This window comes from Monodelphis domestica, chromosome 8 (assembly GCF_027887165.1).
Source record: "Monodelphis domestica isolate mMonDom1 chromosome 8, mMonDom1.pri, whole genome shotgun sequence".
In the NCBI taxonomy this organism is placed as follows: domain Eukaryota; kingdom Metazoa; phylum Chordata; class Mammalia; order Didelphimorphia; family Didelphidae; genus Monodelphis; species Monodelphis domestica.
Window position 1 is genome coordinate 173,882,317 of NC_077234.1, and position 17,038 is coordinate 173,899,354.

Genomic DNA, 17,038 nt, shown 5'->3' on the forward strand with positions numbered 1-17,038 from the left:
ACATAAATCAAACAAAAAATAAATAAGAAAGAGGAAAAAGATGTGAATAAAATCTTAGAAAAATTAGAGTTTATAGATATGTGGAGAAAAATGAATAGGGACAAAAAGGAATACACCTTTTTTTTAAGCAGCATATGGTATATTACAAAGATTAACCATATACCAGGACATAAATACATGGCAAAACAGTGTGAAAGAGCAGAAATAAATACAGTATTTTCAGATCAGAATGCATTAAAATAATAATTACTAAGGAAACATGGAGAGGCAAATCAAAAATTAATTGGAAATTAAATAATATGGCTTTCCACAATTGGTTAGGTAAATAACAAATCACAGAAACAATCCATTAATAATTTCATTGAAGAAAATGACAATGATGAGACATCTTTTCAAAATCTATGGGATGCAGCCAAAGCTGTACTTGGGGAAACTTATATCCTTGAGTTCATATATTAACAAATTATGGAGGGCAGAGGTCAATGAACTAAGCATACAAATTAAAAAAAAAACTTTAAAGTAAACAAATTAAAAATCCCAAGATTAAAACTAAATTAAAGGTCCTAAATTAAAGGAAAATTTAATAAAAGTAAAAGTAAAAGAACTATCAAATTAATAAATAAGACCAGAAGCTGGTATTTTGAAAAAACAAACAAAATAGACAAAGTACTGTTTAATCTATTAGAAAAAAGGAAAGAAGAAAACCAAATTAATAGCATCAGAGATGAAAAGGGAGACCTCACCTCTAATGAAGAGAAAATTAAGGCAATCATTAAAAACTATTTAGCCCAATTATATGACAATAAATATGACTATCTAAATAATATGGATGGATCTTTACAAAAATATAAATTGCCTAGATTAACAGAAGAAGAAATGGAATACTTAGATAATCCCATATAAGAAAAAGAAATTGAACAAGGCATCAAAGAACTCCCTACACAAAAATCCCCAGAGCCTGATGAATTCACAAGTGAATTCTATCAATAATTTAAATAGAAATTTATCCCAATACAAGAAAAAATATTTGACATAATAAGCAAAGAAGGTTTTCTATCAAATTACTTTCATGATACAAATATGATACTGATTCCAAAGCCAGGCAGATCAAAAACTGATAAAAAAAACTATAGGCCAGTTTCCTTAATGAATATAGCTACAAAAATCTTAAATAGAATACTAGCAAAAAGATTCCAGCAAATGATCACAAGGGTTATTCATTATGATCAGGTGGGATTTATACCAGGAAAGCAAGGATGTTTCAATATTGGGGAAACCATCCATATAATTGACCACATTAACAAGCAAACCAACAAAAAACACATGATTATTTCACAATATGCAGAAAAATCCTTTGACCAAATACAACATTCATTCCTATTGAAAAGACTAGAAAATATAGGAATAGAATGGCACTTTTCTAGGAATAATAAATAGTATATATCTAAAACCATCAGCCAGTATCATCTGCAATGGGGATAAACTCTAAGCCTTACCAATAAGATAAGGAGTGAAACAAGGATGCCCATTATCACCTCTATTATTTAACATTGTACTAGAAATACTAGCAGTAGCATTTAGAGAAGAAAAAGAAATTGAAGGTATTAAAATAAATAGTGAGGGGACCTAGCTATCACTCTGCAGATGATATGAAGGTTTACCTAAAGAATTCTAGAGATTCAAACAAAAAGCTAGTCAAAATAATCAACAACTTTAGCAAAGTTGCAGGATACAAAATAAACCCACATAAATCATCAGCATTTCCATATATTTCCAACAGATAGCAGCAAGAGTTAGAAAGAGAAATTCCATTTAAAACTACCCTAGATAATATAAAATACTTAGGAATATATTTGCCAAGACAAACAGAGGTACTATTGAACACAACTACAAAACACTTTCGACACAAATAAAACTAGAACTAAATAATTTGAAAAATATTAATTGCTTTTCAGTAGGACAAGCTAACATAAAAAGGACAATCCTACTCGAATTAATTTTCTTATTTAGTGCCATACCCATCAAACTACCAAGAAACTATTTTTACTGAATTATAAAAAAAACAGTAACAAGAACAAAAGATCAAGAATATCAAGGGAAATAATGAAAAAAGTGAAGAAAAATAGCCTAGCAGGACCAGATTTCAAACTATACTATAAAGCAGTGGTCATCCAAACAATATGGTACTGGCTCAGAGATAGAAAAGAGGATCAGTGTGTTGTTTCCCTTCTGATTTTAGTTACATTGGTTTTGTTTGTGCAAAAGCTTTTTAATTTGATATAGTCAAAATTATTTATTTTACATTTTGTGATTCTTTCTATGTCTTGCTTGGTTTTAAAGTCTTTTCCCTCCCAAAGGTCTGACATGTATACTATTCTGTGTTTACCCAATTTACTTATGGTTTCCTTCTTTATGGTTAAGTCACTCACCCATTTTGAATTTATCTTGGTGTAGGGTGTGAGGTGTTGATCTATTCCTAGTCTCTCCCACACTGTCTTCCAATTTTCCAAACAGTTTTTATTGAATAGTGGATTTTTGTCCCAAAAGCTGGGATCTTTGGGTTTATCGTATACTGTCTTGCTGAGGTCGCTTTCCCCCAGTCTATTCCACTGATCTTCCTTTCTGTTTCTTAGCCAGTACCAAATTGTTTTGATGACTGCTGCTTTGTAATATAGTTTAAGGTTAGGGACTGCAAGGCCCCCATCATATGTGTTTTTTTTTTCATTATTTCCCTGGATATCCTTGATCTTTGTTCTTCCCAATGAACTTTGTTATGTTTTTTTCTAAATCAGTGAAGAAGTATTTTGGTAGTTCAATGGGTATGGCACTAAATAGATAAATAAGTTTGGGTAGGATGGTCATTTTTATTATATTGGCTCGTCCTATCCATGAGCAGTTAATGTTATTCCAATTGCTCAAGTCTAGTTTTAGTTGTGTGGCGAGTGTTTTGTAGTTGTGTTCATATAGTTCCTGTGTTTGTCTTGGGAGATAGATTCCTAGGTATTTTATTTTGTCTAAGGTGATTTTGAATGGGATTTCTCTTTCTAGTTCTTGCTGCTGAGCTGTGTTGAAATATATAGAAATGCTGATGATTGATGCCTTCAATTTCTTTTTCTTCTCTAATTGCTACTGCTAGTGTTTCTAGTACAATGTCAAATAGAAGAGGTGATAATGGGCATCCTTGTTTCACTCCTGATCTTATTGGGATTAACTGTTCTCTGAATGTTTGATAGAATTCACAGGTGAATCCATCAGGCCCTGGGGATTTTTTCTTAGGAAGTTCTTTGATGGCTTATTGGATTTCATTTTCTGATATGGGATTATTTAAGAATTCTATTTCTTCTTCTGTTAGTCTTGGCAGCTTGTATTTTTGTATATATTCATCCATATCCCCTAAATTGGTGTATTTATTGCCATATAATTGGGCAAAGTAATTTCTAATGATTGCCTTAATTTCCTCTTCATCGGAGGTGCTGTCCGCCTTTTCATCTTTGATGTTGTTAATTTGCTTTACTTCCTTCCTTTTTTTAATTAGATTGACCAGTACTTTGTCTATTTTGTTTGTTTTTTCAAAGTACCAGCTTCTTGTCTTATTTATTAAATCAATAATTCTATCACTTTTGATTTTATTAATTTCTCCCTTAATTTTTAGGATTTCTAGTTTGGTTTTCTGCTGGGGGGTTTTAATTTGATTGCTTTCAAGTTTTTCCATTTGCATTTCCAATTGATTGATCTCTGCTCTCCCTAGTTTGTTAATAAAAGCATTCAGGGATATGAATTTACCTCTGATTACCACTTTGGCTGCATCCCAAAAGGTTTGAAAGGATGTCTCACCATTGTCATTTTCCTCGATGAAATTATTAATTGTTTCTATGATTTCTTCTTTAACTAAACAATTTTGGAGTATCATATTGTTTAATTTCCAATTGGTTTTAGATTTGGTTTTCCATGTACCATTACTAATCATTATTTTTATTGCCTTGTGATCTGAGAAGGCTGCATTCATTATTTCTGCTTTTCTGCATTTGTGTGCTGTTTCTGTGACCTAATGTATGGTCAATTTTTGTGAATGTGCCATGTGGTGCTGAGAAGAAGGTGTATTCCTTTTTATCCCTATTTATTTTTCTCCATATGTCTATTAATTCTAATTTTTCTAAGATTTCATTCACTTCTTTTACCTCTTTCTTATTTATTTTTTGATTTGAGTTATCTAAATTTGATAATGGTTGGTTTACGTCTCCCACTAATATGGTTTTACTGTCTATTTCTTCCTTCAATTCTCCTAGTTTCTCCATTAGAAATTTGGGTGCTATATTATTTGGTGCATACATGTTGATTAATGATCTTCATAGAAACCTCTGACAAAGGTTTAATTACTCAAATTTATAAAGAGCTAAATCAACTGTACAAAAAATCAAGCCATTCTCCAATTGATAAATGGGCAAGGGACATGGATAGGCAGTTCTCAGATAAAGAAATCAAAACTATTAATAAGCACATGAAGAAGTGTTCTAAATCTCTTATAATCAGAGAGATGCAAATAAAAACAATTCTGAGGTATCACCTCACACCTAGCAGATTGGCTAACATAACAGCAAAGGAAAGTAATGAATACTGGAGGGGATGTGGCAAAGTAGGGACATTAATGCATTGCTGGTGGAATTGTGAACTGATCCAACCATTCTGGAGGGCAATTTGGAACTATGCCCAAAGGGCGACAAAAGAATATCTACCCTTTGATCCAGCCATAGCACTGCGGGGTCTGTACCCCAAAGAGATAATGGACAAAAAGACTTGTACAAAAATATTCATAGCTGCGCTCTTTGTGGTGGCCAAAACCTGGAAAACGAGCGGATGCCCATCAATTGGGGAATGGCTGAGCAAAATGTGGTATATGTTGGTGATGGAATACTATTGTGCTAAAAGGAATAATAAAGTGGAGGAGTTCCATGGAGACTGGAACAACCTCCAGGAAGTGATGCAGAGCGAGAGGAGCAGAACCAGGAGAACATTGTACACAGAGACTAATACACTGTGGTATAATCGAACGTAATGGACTTCTCCATTAGTGGCAGTGTAATGTCCCTGAACAATTTGCAGGGATCTAGGAGAAAAAAAACACCATTCATAAGCAGAGGATAAACTGTGAGAGTAGAAACACCGAGGAAAAGCAACTGCCTGAATACAGCGGTTGAGGGGACATGACAGAGGAGGGACTCTAAATGAACACTCTAATGCAAATATTATCAACATAGCAATGGGCTCAAATCAAGAAAACATGTAATGCCCAGTGGATTTATGCATCGGCTAAGGGGGGAGCGGGGAAGGAAAAGAAAATGATCTATGTCTTTAATGAATAATGCTTGGAAATGATCAAATAAAATATATAAAAAAAAAAGAAAAAGAAAAGAGGATCAGTGGAATAAACTTGGGGTAAGTGTCCTCAACCAGAGAGTCTATGATAAGCTCAAAATTCTCAGCTTTTCATACAAAAATCCAATATTTGATAAAAAACTGCCTGGAAAATTGGAAGGCAGTATAGGAGAGATTGGGGTTGGATCAACATCTCACTCCTTCATGGAAGGTAAACTCAGAATTGGTTAATGACCTGAATATAAAGAAGGAAACTATAAGTTAATTATGTGAACATAGAATAGTTTATATGTCCAATCTTTGTGAAAGGAAAGATTTTAAGGCCAAGCAAGAGCTAGAAAAAATTACAAATTGCAAAATAATTAATTTTATTCTATTAAATTGAAAAGTTTTAGTACAAACAAAACCAATGCAATCAAAATTAGAATGGAAACAACAAAATGGGAAAAAATTTTAAATAAAACCTCTGACAAAGGACTAATAACTGAAATTTATAAGGAGCTAAATCAATTATACAAAAAATTAAGAAATTCCCCAATCGATAAAAGGTCAAGGGACTTGAATAGGCAATTTTCAGTTAAAGAAATCAAAACTATTAATTAGCAAATGGAAAAGTGTTCAAAATTTCTTATAATCAGATAAATGGAAATCAAAACAACTCTGAGATATTACCTCACACCTAGCAGATTGGCTAACATGATAGCAAAGGAAAGTAATAAATTGAAGGGGATGTGGCAAAATTCAGACATTAATGTATTGCTGGTAGAGTTGTGAATTGATCCAATCATTCTGGAAGGCAATTCGTAACTATGCCCAAAGGGTACTAAAAGACTGCCTGCCCTTTGATCCAGCCATAGCACTGCTGGGTTTGTACCCTAAAGAAATAATAAGGAAAAAGACCTATAAAAGAATATTCATAGTTGCACTCCTTGTGGTGGAAAACATTGGAATATGAGTGAATGCCCTCCAATTGGAGAATGGCTGAACAAATTGTGGTGTATGTTGGTGAAGGAATACTAAAGTGCTCAAAGGAGTAATAAACTGGAGGAATTTGGAATTTCATGTGAACTGAAAAGATCTCCAGAAATTGATGCAGAGTAAAAGGAACAGAACCAGAACATTGTACACAGAGACTGATACACTGTGGTACAACTGAATGTAATGGATTTCTCTACTAGCAGCAATGCAATGATCCAGAACTATTTGAAGAAAGAACATTATCCACATCCAGAGAAAGGTCTATGGGAGTAAAAATACAGAAGAAAAACTGCTTGATCACATGGGACAATGGGAATATGATTGGGAATGTAGGCTCTACATGATCAGCCTAGTGCAAATATCAAAACTATGGAAATAGGTCTTGATCAATTACACATGTAAAACCCAGTAGAAATGTAAGTCAACTATGGGAGGGGATTGGTGGAGGGGAGGGAAAGAACATGAATATTTTAACCATGTAAAAATAATCTAAATTAACTAATTAAATAAAATTTTCCAAAAAAAGTATTTTTCATTGAGAAAAAATAAAATCCAATCATCCAGTGAAGATGTATTAGATACTTAGGACATGCAGTTCACTAAACCAACTATTGGAGTTAATTCAGAGATAAAAATTCCACTGCACATACCCTTATAGAATTTATAGTCACCTAGAGGGAGATAACTCATGCTTATGAATACATTTAATACAAACTAGGAGATAGTGTGATATGTTGGGAAGAGTGCTGAAATTAGAAAAGGAATTTTTAAGTGCTTGCAAGTTTGTGCAAATCATTAGTTTCACTACCTTCAACATTGAACTTTAAGAAAATATGTCCAAAGAACAGCTAATCCCAATACTATACAAAGTATTTGACATTATAAGCAAAGAGGGAGTTCTACCAAATTCCTTTTATGACACAAACATGGTACTGATTCCAAAGCCAGGCAGGTCAAAAAACAGAGAAAGAAAATTATAGACTAATCTCCCTAATGAATATAGATGCAAAAATCTTAAATAGGATACTAACAAAAAGACTCCAGCAAGTGATCAGAAGGGTCATCCACCATGATCAAGTAGGATTTATCCCAGGGATGCAGGGCTGGTTCAACATTAGGAAAACTATCCACATAATTGACCACATCAACAAACAAACCAACAAAAAACACATGATTATCTCAATAGATGCAGGAAAAGCCTTTGATAAAATACAACACCCATTCCTACTAAAAACACTAGAAAGCATAGGAATAGAAAGGTCGTTCCTAAAAATAATAAACAGTATATATCTAAAACCACCAGCTAATATTATTTGCAATGGGGATAAACTAGATGCATTCCCAATAAGATCAGGAGTGAAACAAGGATGCCCATTATCACCTCTACTATTTGACATTGTACTAGAAACACTAGCAGTAGCAATTAGAGAAGAAAAAGAAATTGAAGGCATCAAAACAGGCAAGGAGGAGACCAAGTTATGACTCTTTGTGGATGATAGGATGGTCTACCTAAAGAATTCTAGAGATTCAAACAAAAAGCTAATTGAAATAATCAACAACTTTAGCAAAGTTGCAGGATACAAAATAAACCCACATAAGTCATCAGCAATCCTATACATTTCCAACACATCTCAGCAGCAAGAATTAGAAAAATAAATCCCATTCAAAATCACCTTAGACAAAACAAAATACTTAGCAATCTATCTCCCGAGACAAACACAGAAATTATATGAACACAACTACAAAACACTCTTCACACAACTAAAACTGGACTTGAGCAATTGGAAAAACATTAACTGCTCATGGGTTAGATGAGCCAATATAATAAAAATGACTATCCTACCTAAACTTATTTATCTATTTAGTGCCATACCCACTGAACTTCCAAATTTTTTTTTTTACTGATTTAGAAAAAAACAAAAAAAGTTCATTGGGAAGAACAAAGGATCAAGGATATCCCGGGAAATAATGAAAAAAAAATACAAAGGAAGGGGACCTTGCAGTCCCAGATCTCAAACTACATTATAAAGTAGTGGTCATCAAAACAATTTGATACTGGCTAAGAGACAGAAAGGAGGGTCAGTGGAATAGACTTGGGGTAAGTGACATCAGCAAGACAGTATATGATAAACCAAAAGATCCCAGCTTTTGGGACAAAAATCCACTATTTGAAAAAAACTGCTGGGAAAATTGAAAGACAGTGTGGGAGAGATTATGTTTGGATCAACACTTCACATCCTACACCAAGATGAATTCAGAATGGGTGAATGACTTGAACGTAAAGAAGGTAACTATAAGTTAATTAGGTGAACACAGAATAGTATGCATGTCAGACCTTTGGGAAGGGAAAGATTTCAAGGCCAAGCAAGACATAGAAAGAGTCACAAAAAATTTAAAATAAATAATTTTGATTACATCAAATTAAATGTTTTTGTGCAAACAAAACCAATGTAACTAAAGTCAGAAGGGAAGCTACAAATTGGGAAACAATCTTCATAAAAACCTCTGACAAAGGTTTAATTACTCAAATTTAGAAAGAACTAAACCAATTGTACAAAAAATCAAGGCATTCTCCAATTGATAAATGGGCAAGGGACATGGATAGGCAGTCCTCAGATAAAGAAATCAAAATGATTAATAAGCACATGAAAAAGTATTCTAAATCTCTTGTAATCAGATGCAACTTCAAACAACTCTGAAGTATCACCTCATACCTAGCATATTGACTACCATGACAGCAAAGGAAAGTAATGAATGCTGGAGGGGATGCGGCAAAGTCCGGACATTAATTCATTGCTGGTGGAGTTGTGAATTGATCCAACCATTCTGGAGGGCAATTTGGAACTATGCCCAAAGGGTGATAAAAGACTGTCTGCCCTTTGATCCAGCCATAGCACTGCTGGGTTTGTGCCCCAAAGAGATAATAAGGAAAAAGACTTGTACAAAAATATTCATAGCTGCGCTCTTTGTGGTGGCCCAAAACTGGAAAATAAGGGGATGCCCTTCAATTGGGGAATGACTGAGCAAAATGTGGTATATGTTGGTGATGGAATACTATTGTGCTAAAAGGAATAATAAAGTGGAGGAATTCCATGGAGACTCAACAACCTCCAGGAAGTGATGCAGAGCAAGAGGAGCAGAACCAGGAGAACATTGTACACAGAGACAAACACACTGTGGTACAATCGAAGGTGATGGACTTCTCCACTAGTGTCAATGCAATGTCCCTGAACAATCTGCAGGTATCTAGGAGAAAAAACACTGTCCACAAGCAGAGGACAAACTGTGGGAGTAAAAACACAGAGGAAAAGCAACTACTTTACTACAGGGGTTGAGGGATATGTCTGAGGAGAGACTCTAAATGAACACTCTAATGCAAATACCAACAACATGGAAATGGGTTCGAATCAAGAACTCATGTGACACCCAGCGGAATCGCGCATCCGCTATGGGAGAGGTGGTGGGAGGGGGGCAGGAGGAATAGACAATGATCTCTGTCTCCAATGAATAATGTTTGGAAATGACCAAATAAAATAATGTTTAAAAATTAAAAAAAAAGAAAAGAAAAATATGTCCTATAAGCCAGTCTTACATAGACAGATAGCTGACCTCAAAGTCAAACAATCAAAGTCAAAGATACTAGTTCAAATCCCATCTCTTACATTTACTGACTATAAGTTAATCACTTAACCTCTTTGGCTTTAGGCAACTGTTTAAAACTATAAATTGCAGGAAAGATATTGATCTATACAGGAAAGTATTTCCTCATGTGGGAATTCCGTACAATAATGAAATTCCATACACTAATCTCTCTTCTTATCCTTATCTTAGGTTGAACATGTGAGCAATCTCCAGGTCTGTGATACAATATGGGAAAGAAATTGCTTCTAGATTGAGTAATTAAGAAATGCTTTGTAGCAGTGTCAAAATAACCCTTCCAAGATGTGGAGGGAAATGGGAGGTGAAAATGGTCAGGAAGAACATTCCAGGCCTAGTAATTGATATGAGGACAATATAGAGGTAGGAAATCATGGAACATTGAATTACATCAATTTAGATAGAGTGCGGCATGTACCAGGCAGAGGAGTGTGTGATGAGGCTGGAAATAGAGTTGGAAGTGAGATTATAGTAGGCTTTGAATATCAGTCTAAGAAATTTGCTCTTTTGGGTAGGTAATGAAGAGCCATTGAACATATTTTGCAATAAAACTAAAGACAGAATAGAATGTATCCTCCTATAAGAGAAAGGCTTTTTAACTTTTGTAAGTACAAAAATGTATATTCTAGTGCTTAATGCAGATGTAAATTGATTAATTGCCTGTTCTCTCATAGGAACCAAGAAGACTATAAAGGTTAGGTGGAAGGAGGAGAGATTGGTGGCAAGGACATAGTCAGTTGTGGTGAAAACTGTTCTGGTAAATCACAGCAATGCCAGGGGCATTAAAACAACAGGCTGCCTACAGCATTTCCAAGTGGATCTATGGGACAGATCAGGTAGCTCTTTCCCCCTTGCCACCTGAGAAAGCATTTCTTTTGCTAAGATAACTAAATAAGACTGGTCATAGAGCAGTTTCAATTTTCTGCCGTAACTGGATAATAAGAAGCAGCACTCCCTTCTTCCCCTACCAAAAAGAGAAGGAATAAAAAGTGTGACTCGCTAATCTAATTTAGCTTTGATAAACATTTGAAATATTTATCTTAAACTGCACTAGAGACTAATAATTACAACAAATACATGCATATACAGCTGAGATAAATAAAAACAGCTGTGGATGCATCTGAACATGCAAAAATAATAGAGCTGTCACCTGTGTCTATTTTAAATTAAAGCCTGCTCAATGCACTCCTTTGTAATGTCATGCCAAGTGGTACTTTCAGGGCACATGCTGGAGAGACAACAGTGAAATGTTTAATCCACATTCAGACTAGTGATAAGTTACAGTTTTGACCCCCATTTCCTCTTCTCCTTAGTAGTGTAAAGGGAACCATTGATTTCTGCCAACTGACAAGCAGTCAAGCATAAAATACTAGTAGCAGACTTACCCAGAGAGTAATTCCCTCTAATTCTTTCCCTAGGGTATTTTCTCACAGGGAACCATTGATTTTGGCTTGTTTAGGTAGATTTTCCAAACTGATCCCCTTTTAAAAATCTTTCGATCCCAAACTATCTAGGATAAGAAACACAAAATAAAATTGCATGAAACTACGTGGAACAAATCAAACTTCTTAAGTTTCCCAGACAGAATTCTGGGTATTTTAGGAGGGGTTGGGGTACACAAAGAATAACAGAAAAAGAAGGAAAAGATTTGCCACTGACAATTGTTTTAGAGTCTCGCTGGTCAATTATAATGCATGATGGAAATATTTTTCAGTGGTGAGTACACCTAATTATTTTTATTTAAAGGAAATATTTAAGGATAAAAATTAAACATTGAAAAAACTTTTGAGGTCTACATTTGTATGGATAAACCCTTTTGAGGGCTAGAAAGAACTAAAATAATATTTACATACCCTTTATACATATATTTTCACATTTAAGCCTCACAATAATCTTATGAGTGCTACAGGTATTATCTCTATTTTGCACTTGGAAAAACTGATTATAAGGGAGGCTCTCTGATCTGCCATAGTTACAAAGAAAAAAAAATATTGAGGTAATATTTGAAGGCAAATTTCATGCCTCTCCATAAAATATATACCTTCTCAGAATAACTGTAGGGTCTAATGTGGGACATTTTATCTCTATATTGTGATATAGATACATGGAAGATACGAGTTACTTATCCATATGTGTGTATGCACATAAACATAAAAAGTTCACATTAAATGAAAAAACTGAAGGTGTACAGACAATGGTATAGGAGTATAGGACAGCAAGTAGATCTTAGAGTATGAAAGGAGCTTGGCCTTGGAGGATAGATAGGTTTTGGATAGGGGAGAAGAGGGAAATGAGAAGGATACCACATTTGGGAGAAATGTAAGTTCTTTGAGAAGTATATGGAGTGTTCAGGAAAAAACTTAGCCTTTGTGGTTTAAGGGCTTCATGAACACTTTGTAGGATTGCTGTGGAGGTGAAAAATTTGCTACACTTGATCTACATTCTCAGCATCCTTTTAAGTTATGACCCCATCTTACAGGATCTTGGGAGATAAATTCAGCTGAGACCCATGCTGTGGGACTCTTTTTGGAGCTTGGTATTTTTTTTTTTGGTAAAGTATGACAGGTATGGGTCTCTCTTTGGCTCTGAGCTCTGCTCACTTGGCTGAATTAACCCCTTTATTACTTTATTATTTTCATGAAATCCTGCATAATGAATACTTTGAGTATTTATTCATTTTTAATCTCACACTGTTCATCTACTTTTGATACCCACCTGACCCACAACTCTAACTTGTGGCTCTATGAAGCTGTAGCATGCACAGCGGGCATACTCAAGTAAAATCGTTTTGTTAGATGAACTTTTAAACCAGGTTGAAATTAATTAAGACTTCAAACCTGTCAGTGAGTTAGGATGATGTTCCAACAACATTGAAGGTGGCTAAAGCAGGCTATGTGGAGAGTTAAGAGCTTAGTCAGACATCAAAAATAGTAAGGATCCACTATATCCCAGGCCATCACTGGTCATTCTAATTTTTGTCTTGCCACTAAGCTACCATGACTCTAGAAAAGTGAGGCTAAGGACTTGTGCATCCCTAACTCACTTAAATCCAAGTTACATGAAAGTCAAGCTATCATCCTGTGATGTAATTGGTCGTCTTCAAAAATGAAGGACAAGCACCAACAAATTCCTTGAGGACAATGACCATATGATTTGTGTCTTTTATTCCAAAGAACCAAACTCACTGTTTATGTAAAGTACTTTGCAGACATTAAAGTGGGACCTTAAAGTATAATTCTATTGAAATGTTAGTTATCTTTTTATGTTTTTTTTAAAATATAACTATAAATATTTCCTGAATTTCTTTGAATTGCAGAATATTGCTTTGTCAAATCAGAGACAAACTTAATACAATGTTCTCAGGCTACAATTTCCTTAGACCAGTGATGGTGAACCTATGGCACAGGTGCCAAATATAGCACATAAAGTGTTCTCTGTGGGCATGTGGTTGCCTTCCCTCTCTTCAACTGTATTAATTACTAGACAGGCAGAGGGACTTGGGTGGAGCTACTCCCTTCCCCCTCTCCACAGTGTCTGATTATATTTTCTCACATCACCAGCCCCTTTTCCCAGTAGCCCAATGGGAGTTCACAGAAGGCAAGGTAGGCAGCTCACAGGCAGCAGAGCTGGAGGGGAGGGGAGTGCTTCGGTCACTCCCCTCCTCCTCCCCAAAGTGCCTGAGAACATTTTTTCACATCATCATCTCTCTTCCCAGCAGCCCAATGGGAATGCTTTCTTCTTCCCCCATGTGGGATAATGATGGGGGGTGGGGAGCAGGGCACACCTAGCACTCTGAGGGGGAGAGCTACACAATATGCATTATGGGAGTGGGGGGTGGGAGGGGCATGGCCCAGCATTCCATTTCCAAAAGGTTCACTACACTATCACTGCCTATTTTGTAAGTACATAACAACATCAAGCAAAAAATGTACCTATGCCTCATAAGAAAATTAATATGAAATACTTCCGATTCTTTCCCTCACCTTTATATTACACAAGTAAAAATGTGAATTTTTGTTACCTCAGTTAATACAGTGAGAAAATACAATTCCCTTTCTGAATGCTATTGTTTTAGTTAGTATAGTTTGAAAGAAAGAAGAAAGGAAATGGGTAGAATATTTGAGGAATTTAGGTGGTAGAGTGGCTAGAGTGCTTTACTTGGAACTTTGATTACCTCCATTCAAATACTCCTTTAGAAATTTACTAGCTCTGTCAAATAATTTCTCTTAGTCTCAGATTCTTCATCTGAAAAATGGTGATAATAGCACATAACAGTACAACCTAAGGTTGTGATGAGAATCAGATGAGAACATGTAAAACACATTGCAAAATGTAAAGTATCATATAGACATTTTCTAGTATATCTCCTCATGCATTCAAGTCTTTTTTTTCCATTTCATTTTCCACCAGTTCAGCTACTTTGACTTAAACGCTATCATTATCATGATTCCAGATACCATCTTCACCAGTAAACTCATCAACCTGAGGACTGCATCAAATTCAGTACCCAAAGGCCTTCTGTACCTTATCTTCTGCCTCCTTGACTTAAGGAACAGAAGGTGGAGCAAAAGTTTACATTTAAAGAGGATTCATAGATCAGTCAATTTTTATTCCCTGCACTTCTGGGACTAAAATTCACCAACCTGAAACAAGTACTCTCTTCCCCAATTTCTCCTATCCATTCTCATTTTTACTGTTCTTCTGTTGTGACAGAGGCTGGCACTGAAGAAAAAGTGCCAGGTGAAGCATGTGTGAAACTGATCATCTCAATGGGCTAGGGGCCCCAGGAGTTTGGAATCTTGAGGAGAAGACTCTGACTGGGAGAAGAGTTAGTCTCTCAGTCTTGAAAAGCCCAAGAGAGAAGGTGGAAAAAGACTTTCTCCTGAGGGTTACCCATTTTTCCTGCTGGTGACTGGAAACTTGAGACAGACATTTTAAATCTGTCAGACTTTACCCCAACTCCTGTTGCCCTGTGTCTGAAATGTGGCCAAGGGCCAAACCCAGGGTGAATCAACCTGACTTTCTCTCAGGGGGCTCAGGCTGTCAAGGCTTGAGTTCCCCCCAAACTCAAGGAGGGAGGGAAAATGGTTTTAGTTAGAGACAGTTACTCCCTTTTCTCCACTTTCCTCTCTCATTCTTTCCTTGACAGTTTTCCTTTGTATTATCCTGATTGAGTTAAGTTGACTTTAAATAGTTATCTTTTCCCCAAGCTGTGAATCAAGTGTGAGTGAACATATCAAGGGGAGACGCTTTGGTCTTGAGTAGTGGAGAGGGGACAAGAGGTACAAGAGTGAATTTCGGATAGAAGCCTTAGCTAAGGAGGGAAGGCAGAAGAGGGAAAATCTTCAAACCCCTTCTCCTCCCTCTGAGCCAACCCATTACATCTGCTGTCTCCCTCAAACCCCACTTTGAGAAGGAAGGTCTCCTCTCTTTCCCCCTCTCTATTCTGATAAACAACCCCTCTATTACATATTAACCTCCCCTCAAATACACTGTGTTTTGCCTTCCTTCATTGGATTGTAAACTCCTTGAAGGCAGGAGCTTTCTTTATTTTTCTGATTTGTATCCCTAGAATTTAATAGTGCGTTTTGGCCATAGTAGGTGCCCAATATGTTGGTTAATTGTTCTAATCTTACATTTTTAGTTAATTTCTAATTAATCTCTAGTATGTTTACCTTACAACTGAGCAAGTTCTCTGTATCTTTTTTAATCTGTAAAATAGCAATGATTATAACTTCTACTTATCTCATAAATTTATCATAGAAATTAAAGGACATAACTGATTGGAAATTTTACTAAAAATTAAGATGTTCTATAAAAGTAAAAGGGATTGCTTTCTTGTTGATATTGAAACTCAGACTCAATTATTCCATTCCCATGTCCTTGTTCACTATCATTTACCAATGTCCAGGACACTCCAATCAAACTTATTTTTTTTTGCCTCATATTCAAATCTCCTAATTCATCTGAAGATACTCTACCTTTTAAATCTTATCTCAAACTACTAACTTCTTCTAACATTACTATAATGATAAAGTAAACTCACCATATACCCTATAGTACATACTTGCCTTTTTTTACCCTGCTCCTCATGTCTGAAATCCCTTTCCAATTTTACCTGATTTTGTGATTGAATCTTTCTAAGATTAAAAAATGAAACAAAACAAAACAAAACTATTTTTCTTTGTCACCCCTCCACTTCCCTCTCCCTCCAATTACCTCCTCCTTCTCTTTTCTTATGTAGTTTCTAATTCTATGTGGGATAAGATAGAATTCTATTCCTTTCTGAGTAGGATAAGATAGATTTCTATACTCCACTTAGTATACTTGTTTTACCCTCTCAGAGTCAGTTATGATGAGACTAAAGTTTAAGCATTGCCCATCACCCCCTTTATCCTCTCCTCTCTATAATTATTTCTCATGCCTCTTTATGTTATGTAATTTACCTCATTTTATCTCTCCCTTCCATTTTCTCTCAGTGCAATCCTCTCTTTCAAACCTTGATTGATTTTTTTACTATTCATATGCATTTCATACCATACTTACACATAATTTCATATCATCATATTTACATATACATCATATCATCATACACAACATTATCATCATATTCATCTTACTTTCCCAACCTTCTTTTGGAGTAAATTCCTCCTATCTTCTCTACTATTAACCGTAATTTTTGAGAATTATAGAAATCCTCTTTCCTTGTAGACATATAAATATTTTGACATTAATGAGTCCCTTAAATTTTTCTCTTTCTTATTTGCCTTTTGGGCTTCTCTTGTGTCTTGTATTTGGACTTCAAATTTTTTGTTTAGTTCTGACATTCCTCAGGAATGCTTGGAAATCTACTATCTTATTGAATGTCCATTTTCTCTCTAAAATAATATTCTCAGTTTTGTGGAGAGGTGACTATGAGTTGTGAACCCAGATTTTTGCCTTCCTAAATATCATATTCCATGCTTTTTGATACTTTAATGAAGAAACTGCTAGGTCCCGTGTGATGCTGATTGAAGATCCATGGTATGTG